Source organism: Primulina eburnea, chromosome 9 (genome assembly GCF_022965805.1).
Source record: "Primulina eburnea isolate SZY01 chromosome 9, ASM2296580v1, whole genome shotgun sequence".
Taxonomy (NCBI): Eukaryota; Viridiplantae; Streptophyta; class Magnoliopsida; order Lamiales; family Gesneriaceae; genus Primulina; species Primulina eburnea.
In genome coordinates, this window is record NC_133109.1 from 21,138,949 (window position 1) to 21,152,625 (window position 13,677).

General features: G+C 37.9%; 1 long non-coding RNA gene across 1 annotated transcript; it reads right to left on the reverse strand.

Annotated features, from left to right (window-relative positions):
- Positions 1-10,988: 10,988 nt before the first annotated feature.
- Positions 10,989-13,244, reverse strand: LOC140840449 (uncharacterized). The gene is made up of 2 exons (XR_012119986.1): positions 13,160-13,244; positions 10,989-11,274 (listed from the first exon to the last, which is right to left on the reverse strand). It is a non-coding gene; the product is annotated as an uncharacterized lncRNA (long non-coding RNA).
- Between the last annotated feature and the right edge of the window lie 433 nt (positions 13,245-13,677).

Sequence of the window (13,677 nt, forward strand, 5' to 3'; positions counted from 1 at the left end):
ATAAAATTTGACGAAGTCAAAATTTTGGCAAAATCATAGTGCATCCCACTTTGAGTCCAACTTTCATCTGTTTCCTAAATTTTGAATAGACTTCAAAAATTTATCCCTTCAATCGCTTCGCAACTCTTAGTATCGAAATTTTTCCATGACAACTTTGTTTCTATTATTTGTGTCTTTCTATCCTTTATATGATTCTGATGCTTTACCTCGATTTTTATCCTAGGTAATGGCAGGCAGACCACCCCGAAACAACCGTAACCCTCGTGGCGCCAACCAAAATGAAAATACACCACCACCACCGAGAGTGAATCTCAGTCAAGAAGATATGATGGCAATAGCTACTATTGTAGCCACGACATTGCAAGGGTTCGTGAACCCATTGGCTGACGCCATCCAACCACCACAAGAGCCACAACTGCGTGGGATTAAATAACATTATGAATACCTGAAAAGAAATCGAGTTCCAACTTTCTATGGGAACCCAGACCCTGAAGTCAGCCACAACTGGCTCAAAAATGTCGAAACACAACTGCATTTACTGGAAATACCTGAAGAATTGAGAGTGGAGGTTGTAACACCGTTTCTAAAGAACAGAGCACAGAAGTGGTGGGAGACTGTGTCACCATCTCTAGCTTAATTGGAAGAGATTACATGGCAGATTTTTTAAGAGAGAATTTTTGAAACAATACTATCCAGCTGAATTTCGTCTGCAGAAGTTGAACGAATTTGAAAACTTCAAGCAAACCCCAGACATGTCAGTGATGGAATAGACTTCAAGATTCAACGATCTGGGAATCTATGTCCCAACGATCATGTCTGATGAAACGCTAAAAATGCATCGTTATAAGAAGGGACTCAACAGCCGGATTCAATCGGCTTTGGCAGTGCTCAAGCCAAACAATTTCGCGGATTTGATGGGCGCGGCAATGAGCGCAGAAACAGATATCAAACGCCGCGAGGAAGATAACAAGAACAAAAGACCGATGGTAAATCAATCTACTCAGAATGGTCCTAAGTTTAAGAAACCAAATTATTCAAGTGGGCCTTTCAAAGGAAGCTCTGGCAATACTGGCAATAGGGAAGGGAAGTGGTGCGACACCTGTAAACAGTATCATACCGGAGAATGATATTGGAAGACAGGTGCATGTTTCAAGTGTGGACAGGTGGGTCATCGAATTAAAGAATGTCCGGAAAACAAAGAAAAAGGAACGGGACCCAGAAAGCATAATGAAAATAAGACTAATGCCCGGGTGTATGCAATAACTCAGGAGGAAGCTGATAACACAAATAAAGTGGTGGCAGGTATTATCTTATTCAATGAAATACCTGCTTACACTTTATTCAATTGTGGTGCTACACCTAAGAAACTTAAACGTGAACTTGATACTCTTAGTGAACCATTAAGAGTGGCAACACCGGCAAGCAAAATAATTGAGACCCACAAAGTTTATCGGAATTGTAAAATTTGTATCAGCAAACAAACTTTTGAAGTGGAATTGATTCAATTCAATATGGTTGAGTTTGACATCATTCTTGAAATGGACTGGTTAACTAAAAACCATGCGATAGTAGACTGTCAAAATAAATATATTAGACTTCAGACTCCGACTAAAGAGGAAGTCATATATCACGGAAAATCCAAAGAAAGAAAATCTCTGTTATCGGCCTCACAAGTCTGGAAGGCCATAAAAGGAGGAGAAGAAATTTATCTAGCAATGATCGATGAGATCAAAGTAGAAGAGGTCCCAAAGTTGGAAGATATTCTAATTGTTCAAGAATTCCCAGAGGTTTTTCCCGATGATTTACCGGGTGAGATACCTGATAGGGAAATAGAATTTGAAATCAATTTGGTCCCTGGTGATACACCAATCTCAAAAGCACCATACCAAATGGCTCCAGCGGAACTAAAAGAGTTAAAAGAGCAACTACAAGAATTACTGGACAAGAAGCAGATCCGCCCTAGTGCATCTCCGTGGGGAGCCCTAGTGCTGTTCGTAAAGAAAAAAGACGGAAGCATGAGGCTATGCATTGATTACCGGGAGTTAAACAAGATCACCGTACAGAATAAGTACCCACTCCCGAGAATAGACGATCTTTTCAATCAGCTAAAAGGAGCCAAAGTCTTCTCAAAACTTGATCTAAGATCTGGTTATCATCAACTGAAAGTCAAAACTGAGGATATCCCTAAAAACTGCTTTTAGGACAAAATATGGACATTACGAATTTACAATAATGCCTTTCGGTCTAACAAATGCTCCTGCAGCATTCATGGACCTTATGAATCGAGTGTTCAAACCATATCTCGACAATTTTGTGGTTGTAGATGATATCTTGGTATACTCACCAAGTGAGGAAGAACACAGAGAACAATTGAGTCTCACGTTGCAAACACTGCGAGATAAAGAATTATATGCCAAATTCAATAAGTGTGAATTTTGGTTAAAAAGTGTGGCGTTCCTAGGACATATAATTTCTGAATTAGGGGTGTCAGTCGATCCTAAGAAGGTAGAAGCAATCAAGAATTGGCCACAACCAAAGACAGTGACTGAAGTAAGGAGTTTTCTAGGTTTAGCAGGCTACTATAGAAAATTTGTGGAAGGATTTTCTTCGATAGCCATTCCACTCACCAAACTTACTCAGAAAAATTCAAAATTTATTTGGAATGAAGTTTGTGAAAAGAGTTTCGAAACCCTGAAGACAAAACTCGCATCCACACCAGTACTCATTCTTCCCGAGGATGGTAAGAATTTCACTGTATACAGTGACGCATCAAAGAAAGGATTGGGGTGTGTACTTATGCAAGAGGGTCAGGTAATCGCTTATGCTTCACGGCAACTAAAACCATTTGAGCAGAATTACCCCACTCATGACTTGGAGTTGGCCGCAGTAGTATTTGCGCTTAAAATCTGGAGGCACTACCTTTATGGAGTAAAATGCGAAGTCTTTACTGATCACCAGAGCCTCAGGTACATTTTCACTCAGAAGGAATTAAACATGAGGCAAAGAAGGTGGATGGAACTTCTCAAAGACTATGACCTGTCAATCAATTACCATCCGGGTAAGGCAAATAAGGTGGCAGATGCGTTGAGTCGAAGGAACCCTAGAAAGGTGAGCTTGTCTTCACTATCAGTACAAACAAGTCTCCAAGAGACCATCAAATTGAAACAGAGTCAGGACACCTCCATCCCGAGAATTAAAGAACAAATCCAAGGAGGAAAAGTTCCAGAATTTCAAATTGATAAAGATGGTATCCTTTGGATGAAAGGACGATTGTATGTGCCAAACATCGATGGAATTCGAGAAGAGATAATGGCCGAGGCACATAAATCGAGATTTTCAGTACATCCAAGAAGTACCAAAATGTTTAGAGACTTGAAGAATAATTACTGGTGGAACGGGATGAAGTAAGACGTAGCTGTCTTTGTTGCAAAGTGTTTAATCTGTAAACAAGTCAAGGCAGAACATCAAAGGCCTGGAGGACTTTTACAGCCATTGGAGATACCAAAGTGGAAGTAGGATAACATCTCCATGGATTTCGTAGTAGGACTACCACGATCAAGACAGGGCCACGATGGGATCTGGGTAATCATCGACAGATTGACCAAGTCTGCCCATTTCTTACCAGTACAGATGAATTATAATTTGGATAAATTAGCCACCTTGTATATGGACAACATAGTGAGGCTACATGGAGTTCCAGCGAGTATTCTGTCTGACAGAGATCCAAGATTTGTATCAAGATTTTGGAAAAGTTTCCAAAAGGCTATGGGAACTAAGGTTACTCTCAGCACGGCCTATCATCCTCAGACTGATGGCCAAACTGAAAGGACTATTCAAACCCTCTAAGATATGTTAAGGGCATGCGCACTGGACTTTCATGGGAATTGGAATAAACAATTACCGATAATAGAGTTCGCCTATAACAACAGCTACCATAGTAGTATTGAGATGGCTCCATATGAGGCTTTGTATGGTCGGAAGTGTAGGTCGCCTCTATATTGGGACGAGGTCGGAGAAAAAGCTGTTATCGGACCGAAACTCATTCAGTTAACCGTTGATAAAGTAGTCATAATCAAAGAAAGACTCAAAGCAGCCCAAGATAGACAAAAGAGCTGGGCAGATTTAAAGAGAAGACCGTTAGAACTGGAGATTGGTGAGAAGGCTTACGTCAAGGTCTCTCCTATGAAAGGAGTGGTTCGGTTCAGGAAATCCGGAAAGTTAAACGCGAGATATGTGGGACCGTTCGAGATATTAGAAAAGGTGGGAACCTTAGCCTATCGTCTAGCTTTGCCGCAAGATATGTCCAAAATTCAAATGTTTTCCACATCTCACAGCTGAAGAAATATGTCCCAGACCCGAGTCATGTACTCAAGGTTGCACCACTGATAATTGAAGGAAATCTCAATGAAGAACTCAAATATGAAGAAGTCCCTATCCGAATAGTGGACACAAAAGACCAAGTGTTGAGGCACTAGACAATCCCATCGGTCAAAGTGCAGCGGTCAAATCATACCGAAAGGGAGGCCACTTGGGAACTCGAAGAGAAAATGTGCTCAAAATATCCTCATTTATTCAAAAGCTCGAGCTGACCCAAGTTTCAAGGACGAAACTTTCAATAAGAAGGGAGAGATGTGAGAACCCAGAAATTTCGATCCGAAGAAAATCATATTTCAGATAACTTGACTCGAGGAAGTAGCTTCAAAGCTCGGAGACTGGCTCAACGTGAGGCAAAGCTGCAAGTAACCACATCCATTGAAGAATTATCACTGGAGGAGTAAAACCCCAGCTCAAGGACTCGATCTTTCAGCTCAACAAAGCTTTTCCTAACAAGACAAAAAAAGGGAGCTAAAAGATGAGCCAAGGAATTGGAAAAACTTAATATGCAAGAGATGACCCTTGAGATAACCAAGGAAGAAGCTAAGGGAAAAGCTAAAGGATAGGACAAACTTAATATGCAAGAGATGACCTTTGAGTTAATCCATGAAGGAGCTAATAGAGGAGCTGAGAGACCAGGACACATTAATGATGTAGGAAAAGACCTTTGGTGCTTGGATTACCTTTGACCACCATTATGAGCACATTCAAGTCCATTCTTGGGCTTCAAGTTTCGGCCAAAGGGGTAGGGAAGGGCCATATTTCTCCTATAAATACTACCTCAAGGTTGGAAGAAAAGTACATCAAAAAGTACTCTCAAAATTTGGCCAAAGGAGAGCAAGGAAAGGGAAGGAAGTTCTTGCAGTGCAGGCGATCAAAAATTCACGTCGAAGTTCTGCTGAAATAATAAGTGTTCTGTTAAAATTATAAGTCGAAGTGCTGCCCGAAATCTGAGAGGAAACTTCGTGCCAAAATCTGCAACGTTCGAACCTACCTTCAAATTACGGTAAGTGGGATTTTGTTACATATCTTTTTGTATTTTTAAACTTTGATATACATAACATGACATACATGTAAGTGTGTCCTTATTTTCGAAAATTGCTATCTGTTTTGTTTAAAATTTCGATCGATTATATGTTTCTTCTATGCTTCGAATTCTTTGATTCTGCTGTGTCTGTTTGAAAATCTGAACTCTGAAAAATCTGATAAGTTCAGTCTGTTGTCTGTGAATATTATGCACACTGTTACAATTCGGATTTGAAATGGGACGAGAATTGTGATATGTTCTGGCCCCTCAATGGTGGGTATAAAACCATTTCTGTCTGGCCCCAATGGCGGGTATAAAACCATTTCTGTTTGGCCCCCACCGGGGGGTATAAAACCGAGTTCTGGCCTCACCCCTTAGAGGACTAACATATTGGGGACAAATTGACTATGAAAATGAGATGAGTAACAGTGTTGTGTCTGAAATTATCTGAGTTGCTTCTGAACTATTTCGAATCATCTGAAAAAGAGAACTTTGTCTTTTGTTCGATTCGTTTCTGTTATGATGAGTTAAAAGTAATAAGATTTGAAAGATTGTTAAAGAACGGTTTAAAGATTAAATTCAATATGTATCATTGAAAATCGATCGACCCCCACTTGCTGAGTGTTTCTCAAAACACTCACCCCTTAAAAATTTCAGATAAAACTGAAGAGCAAATAAATGAGGAGGAGCAGGAAGCTTTCTGGGGTTGGTGAATCGATGATCCAGATCAAGACTCAAGAGTTTCTGATTTTATTTTAATTCCGCTTCTGAAACTCTGATGTAATTTTCATTTCATTGTCATTGTAAAGACAATATTAATTTATGAAAAAGACTGGTTTGTTTTGATACGAGGCTTAATTATTTTAAAGTAATTAAACAATGCCGGATGTCACCGACGCTTCGGACACGGGGCGTGACAGATAGCCTCGGTCGTAGCATCGTCAGAATCATCTTTTTTTTTATCCTTATGTAGGCGCGCCGAAAGACGGCGGGTAAGAAATCAACACTTACGAAAGGTTGGGCTGCTTTCCAATTATTTTACTCTAACAGAACTCTTCTAATTGAGTCCTCTATGTTAATGCTTTCTCTTTTTCTCATGTACCCATCCTCCTTTGGGATTCCTCTTTCCAAATCCTAGTGTCAGCTACCATAAAATTGTAATCAGGGAATTTTTTGTGTATTTGATTTGTTAATTGTTTTTTTCACATTCTATTGATTTTTTTTTATTGTAGTCACCAATTCTTATGCCTGAGATTGATTTTTTGGGGTCTTGAATTCTTTGATTTTGCAGTTTTTTGTGTGTTGAGAAGAAATTGATTTGTTTTCCTTGTTTTTCTAATTCTATGCCGTGTACTGTGATGATACAATAGTCGGTGTATGTAACTGTGTTTTGAATAGTATTTAAAGTACATTATTCAGGGTTCTAGCATATTTTTTCCTAAAATGAAGCTATGTAGAAAGCACCGGTGTGTGCTTTGAATAAGTATTATTAAGCTCTAGAAAAACCAATAATTTAGTTCCTGATTATCTATTTCTTAATTATTTTCCTGAAAAATGGGTTAAGTTGGTTACTGACTGAAATTACCAATTTTAAATAGGTTTCTGTTTGATTGATTTTTTAAAAAATAAATAAAACATGGTTGGTTCGGTTTAGTAGGAAAATGAATTGAGTTCATTCAGTTTTGAGCAATATATACCCATGATGGACAAAATGTTCTAACCAAAATTTAGAAAAATTATCCATCATCTCAAATAATTGAAAATGTGTGTGGAAAAATTCAAACTCCAAAGAAAGAAAAGATCGATTATCGCAAGATGGTTGGACTAGTGTACATGAACTCTATGTACTCACAGGTCAGATTTTCATGTTTTGTTTCAAATCTCGAACCCAAAAATGTCGAAGAAGCATTAAAAGATGAGTTTTGGACCAATATAATGCATGATGAGCTTGAAAAATTTTGTTTGAAAAGATGTATGGCATTTAGTTCCACCTCCTGACCATGGAAATATAATTGGTACAAAATGGATTTTAAAAAATAAAACCAAAGAGTCAGAAAACATCATTCGAAACAAAGCAAGGTTGGTTGCTCAAGAGTACATACAGATTGAAGGGGTTGATTTTGATTAGACCTTTGCTCTTATTGCTCGTATTGACTCAGTCCGACTATTGATATCAATTGCATGCTATATGAAAAATCAAACTTTTTCAATTGGATGTCAAAAGTCCATTTTTGAATGACATTTTGTGTGAGGAAGTCTATGTAAGACAGCCTAAAGGTTTTGAGAATCCATATCGTTTGGATCATGTCTACAAATTGAAAAACACAATATATGGCTTGAAGCAATCACCACGTGCTTGGTATGAAACTATGACCGAGTATCTACTTGAAATTGACTTCAAACAATGTGATGTAGAAAAACTATTTTTATTCAAAATTCTAAAGGTAAGCCAAGTCTATGTTGATGACATAATTTTTGGTGCATCCTCTAAAAAACATGTTGATGATTTTGTTGAGTGTATGTCATCTACTTTTGAAATGAGCATGTTTGGTGAGTTGAGTTTCTTTCTTGGTCTGCAAATTAAACAAATGCATGATGACATTTTTCTGTGTTAAAGTAAGTATGCAAAAAATCTAGTTAAAAAATTTACAAATGAAAACACCAAGCACATAAAGACACCTATAGGCTCGAGTGAAAAATTGTGCAAAGATTATGTTGTCGAAAATGTTTACAACACTTTATACCGTAGCATCATTGGAATCCTCCTGTATTTGACATCCAATCGACCTGACATCATGTTTAGTGTATTCTTGTGTGCTAGATACCAAGCCAATATTAAAATTTCTCACTTAAAAGCTGTTAAGCGTATTCTACGTTACATAGCAGCAACAATTGATTTAGGATTATGGTACACTCAAGAAACTAATTCCAATTTGGTGGGTTTTTCTAATGCTGATTGGGCTGGTGATTTAGATGATAGAAAGAGTACATCTGAAGGTTGTTTTTATCTTGGCAATAATTTAATCTCATGGAATAGTAGGAAACAAAATTGTGTTTCACTTTCAACTGTTGAATTTGAGTATGTGTCAGCTGGAAGTTTTTGCTCTCAACTGCTATAGATCAAACAAATGGTAGAAGATTATGGACTTAAGAGTGAAACCCTACTTGTGTACTGTGATAATTTTAGTGCAATTGATATTTCAAAAAATCCAGTACAACACTCTCGAACAAACAACATTGACATCCGACATCATTTTATTCGAGATATAGTAGAAAAATGTTTGATCCGCATGGAATTTGTTGGTACAAATAACCAACTGACCGACATATTCACAAAAGCATTAGATTTTGAGAAATTTTCCAACCTTAGGAAGTGTCTCAGCATTTGTTCTGCCTAAAAAACCACCGTAGGTGTCGTCTTAAATGTTACAACATCTCGGACAACACCTAACATGCATGTTCATTTTTAGGACTTAGGCATTCTGCATTTCATTCATATTGTGATATGATGTGTTAGAATAATGTTGCATAATCTTCTGGTGTATTTACAATTTCTTGTAAAATTTAACTTAACACACTTGGACATGATTAATAATCTGATTAAATCACAAAGTAGTTGAAGGATGATCATGTACTTCATGACATTGACCTGTGTAAAAGGGTACTTGAGAAGATTGAGTAAAAAAGAAAAGTAAGTTATAAATATGTTCTGTATCAGAAGAAAAGATTGAAAGAAGCTACCTAAAGGCGTCCAATGAAGACTGTGCTTTTAGAGTGGGAGCTACCTCTTCTGAATTTAATACAAAAGTAAAAATAGAATAAATTGGAAAAAGCTACCTAGAATAGTCCTAAAAAAGATCGTTCTTCTAGTGTGGAAGCTACCACTTCTATGAACGGAAAGTTGATAAGCCTCTAAATGTGCAAAAAAAATCAAAACAAATGTTTGGAATTGGACATATTATCAAGAGATGTTGCCAACATTTGTGAAAATATTTCATCTGCGAACATATCTCATACTTGTTTTCATGTTTCTAATTTTGTTACATTCTGTTGCTAGGCATAATTAGGGCAGGTATATACATATTACTGTGAATATTGTTGAGTCAAGAAGGTATGAATACTTAAAAAAAGAAAAATTCAGTGAAAAATACGTTTTTGCTAGAAATAAAATATCTATTATTTCTGATAGTTTTGTGGGTTGACCGATGAGAAGTTTAAATATGGAATTAATTTTGAAATCAATTATGCTGGATAAAATCATGTAGCAATATTCGGAAATATATTCATCCGTTAGTATTTTTTTACCATTGGAAACTAACCCAGAATTTTGTTATGATTTGATGGGTGTTTAATTTTGTTATCGTTATACTGAATGTTTTAACCCACAATGGCTCTCACTATTACTCACGTTCTCTGCAAATCCTCAGCCAAATTGTTTGTTATTCCCTCAGTTTCTCTTCGAAATACTCTTCACCCTCGTTTAATCCATTTGAATTCCACAATGGCAGGACACAATTACGATCCACTGTACATCCGAAGCGAGATGGGTCATAGAGAGGATGTTGTCTTTCTCCAGCAACATTTGCTGAAATACCCACTGCTCCAAGTCTGGAAACCATACCTGTTGCAGAGGCTTTGTTCCTATCGAAACCATAGCTCTAGGCTAGCCGGAAAATGAATTTTATGTGGAAAGTCCAACGCGGACTACGAGTTGGTGGCCCGTAAAAAGACCACATCGAAAACCGCGAAAAAGAGCTCCCCCACCTCTTCTGATGAGAAAGTTTCAAGCTCTACTGATGATGCTCCACAATCCGAACAGAAGAAACCAACATTCTTTGATGAGGACGAGGTTTCCTTGGCCCAAGTGCTAACCAATTTGATGAAGGCCAAGCACTCTGCCCCTGCACCACCTGCTCAAGAATCTGATGACGAACCTGACCCTGAGATGATGCGAGAATTTGAAGAGAATCGCCTCACTAGTTCCACCGACTCATCTTCCAAAATCACTGATGACATGTTTGAGGAAGACATGTAAGCTTCCTCTGATAGTAACAATGTTGTGCCAGATGTTGAAGACCTCCCGGACAACAATGATCTCAGCCACTATGACTCTGACAGAACCTTCAATACCAAGTTCTACATTGAGAAGGCTCTCTCACAGTGGTCACTCTATTCAAGCCGGAACCTTGTTGAAGAAAGAAATATCGACATGGAAGCATTTTTCAGAGATAATATGATTAATTTCCTCAAATCGCAAGGTATATTCTCCACAGTCGCAGACCCGTGCTTGAGTTCTACCAACATATCACCGGGAGTATGTGATGAGAGGTCTGCAAAGTTGCCGAGTATTTGTTCGCAACAGGGTGTACAATTTCAATCCCAAGGTCATCAACGCCTATTACAACACCCCCGAGTTTGATGATGGCCCTCAACCAGACCTTAACGAGGTAATTTCAGTCCTGACAGGAGAATTGATTTAACAGTTTCTTGTGCACCCACTGAATCGTCTACCCATTTAAGAGTGCGGAAATTTTTTTTTTAAATAAAAGCTCGTATTTTCAAAATAACATTTAAACGTTTTGCATGTATGCGTTCTACAGAAAAATATAACATTTAAAAATGATCTTAAATGTTTGACAGTAAAAATAGTGCAGTTCAAATTAACCAAACTCGTCCAAAATCGTACGTAAACATAAATGAGTAAAAATCTTAAAATCATCAACATATGAAAATGTTTAATTCCTCTCAAAACTCGTAAATCATAATGCGGAAAAACATGCGGTCCTCAGGTCAGGTCACCGCACCAGGTCTGTCTACTCAGAGTTCGGCACCTCCAGTCCCCTCATCCTCAGGCTCACTTGTATCACACACGCCTAGTGAGTCTAAAGACTCAACACACTTGTACCAGGAATAAAAAGTACATATACATTGCACACAGCAGTGAAAAATATCATACTCAACATATATTTCATGAACTTCAAAGCATAGCATAAACGTGTCGTATAAAATCATATCATGTCAAATCATGTCATCTCGTATCATCATATACGTATACATTTTCATTTAATTTAATTCAGTTCATTAGTTGTGACTTTCGTATTAGCTCCATCGATGGATCCATCTACGTAAAACCACGGTACCGGGCGACGGAGAACATCAGCGACAGCATTACCCGTCCACTGAGCTCAGGCCTCAGCTCATCATATCTCATGTCATCGTATACATATACATAGTCAGTCACAACCAATTCTCATCCTTCAAAAATAACATCATATTCACCCATTAATAAAACATGCATATACGTAACTTTTTCTTTCAAAACAAGCATGCACCGTACTTAACATAATTTCATAAAAATCGTAATCATGATGCATAAACGTTTAAAATGTTATAAAATGTGCTCAGGGCACTGCCATGACCAAAATCTCACCCTGGGTGCGAAATGACTATTTTGCCCCTGGAACACCAAAAATTACCGTTTTGCCCCTAGACGTAAAATTTCACGTTTTTAACATTTTCTTAATTCAATTGACTCTAAAATGTTTCAAATAATTATTTAAGCCTACGTGAAATTTCTCAAATTTTTATTTGGCCTAAATCGATGACTTTTAAATTAATCTTTAAATATAACATATTAATGTGTTTTAATCCCGAATTAAACCAAACCTTAGCATAAAATTCCCAAATTAAAAACTTAGACTTCGAATAAATATTTGAGCTTAAATATAATTTTCCATAATTTAATTAAGCTTAAAGCTAGGAGTTTCAATTAATTCTTTAATTTACATTTCGTGCGGCGATTAAATCTCGGATAAATCAAAAACTCATTATTTTGATCCGAATCTTACTAAACTCCTAAAAATGTCCCAAAACATATTTAAAATCATTCCTAGACGTAAACTCGATCTCATTTCATAACTTAACCAAATTGTTTTAAAACTTGGACCGGAGTCCCGTTTTAACCCGAAATTCAACCGATTTTCTCCCAACTTAACCATGCCTAAAATAAATCCTATCATCTCTTAAATCACATTTTCCAGCCCACTAAGACCCATGAAAACGAGACCACCATCGGATGCTATTTTCAGCACAAGCCAAGTTCGAATCCTAATGCGACTAAGCTTCACTATTTCACATCCTAGCTCACGCCCGAGCGGACCAGCCCCTAACCAACCTCACTTAGACCACTATAGGGCCCTACTGGACCAAACAAACCCCCCAAGGACTCAGCCCCATGCACGCTGGAAATTGCATATTCTCGCTAGACATCCAAAACGCTCAAACCCGATCTCTCCTCGGTTCGACACCCTCGTGCGGCCCTAGAGTCAAGACCAGCAGTGTTCAAGATTTTCCAGATCATGACTCAGACCCATCAGAGACAAGTCCAAGGCCTGGAGTTGCCTTCACATCGTCGGCTTCACCTTTGGTACGAACACAACCCAAAACAAGCCACAACTCCACCCAACCTCTCGGCCCTAACCACCCACGGCCAAAACACGAATCCAGAATGTTTCCCCTTAAATATTATGTGATTCAGACTTATAGTGACAGCAGTTGACATTCCCCTTGCAGCAAATTACAACAAACGTGAGTTGGATGTTCAATAATGCAAAGACTTCAAACAAAACTGAAAAATCTTCATGAATAATGCTGAACCGAGAATTCCACATACAAATAAACACATAATATCATATATATATATATATAGCGTATATGATGCAGAAATAAAAGTACGTGGTGTGTCTTGATGTATTATACGCGAGGAGATCAAAGAACGAGCGCCAGAATGATTTCTTTTGCAAGAACAAGAAGTGACCGAGGAAACCTTCAGCTGTAGGAGGTTAGAAATGGATGGAACCGAGAGAATAATGAGGAATGAAGAGGGTGTCAGTTGGTGGGGAGGGTAATTGGTGTAGGGTAGCCTTAATTAATTATTAATCAGCTAGCTAATGGTCCCTAAATGGTTTAACTAAAAGCTTAAAAGAGTTTTAAGCCCAACGAGCTTAGAAGTTGACCCATTAATTCCAAACACGCTCCCAAAACATATTTCGTGTCGAAAAGTTTTTGAAAACATTAGCCGAACTATCACGCCCCGAGACCGAGATTAGTTGACACCGGCGTTGTTCAACAATCATATAATCGCCAAACAAAAAGCCTCGTAGTTTAGTATAAACCAAAACCAGTCTATTTCATAATTAACTCAAAATAATCGTGTGTTACAGTGATAAATTCCAAACGAAATAAAATGTGTGGAAGCGTTGTACAACTTGAATCGA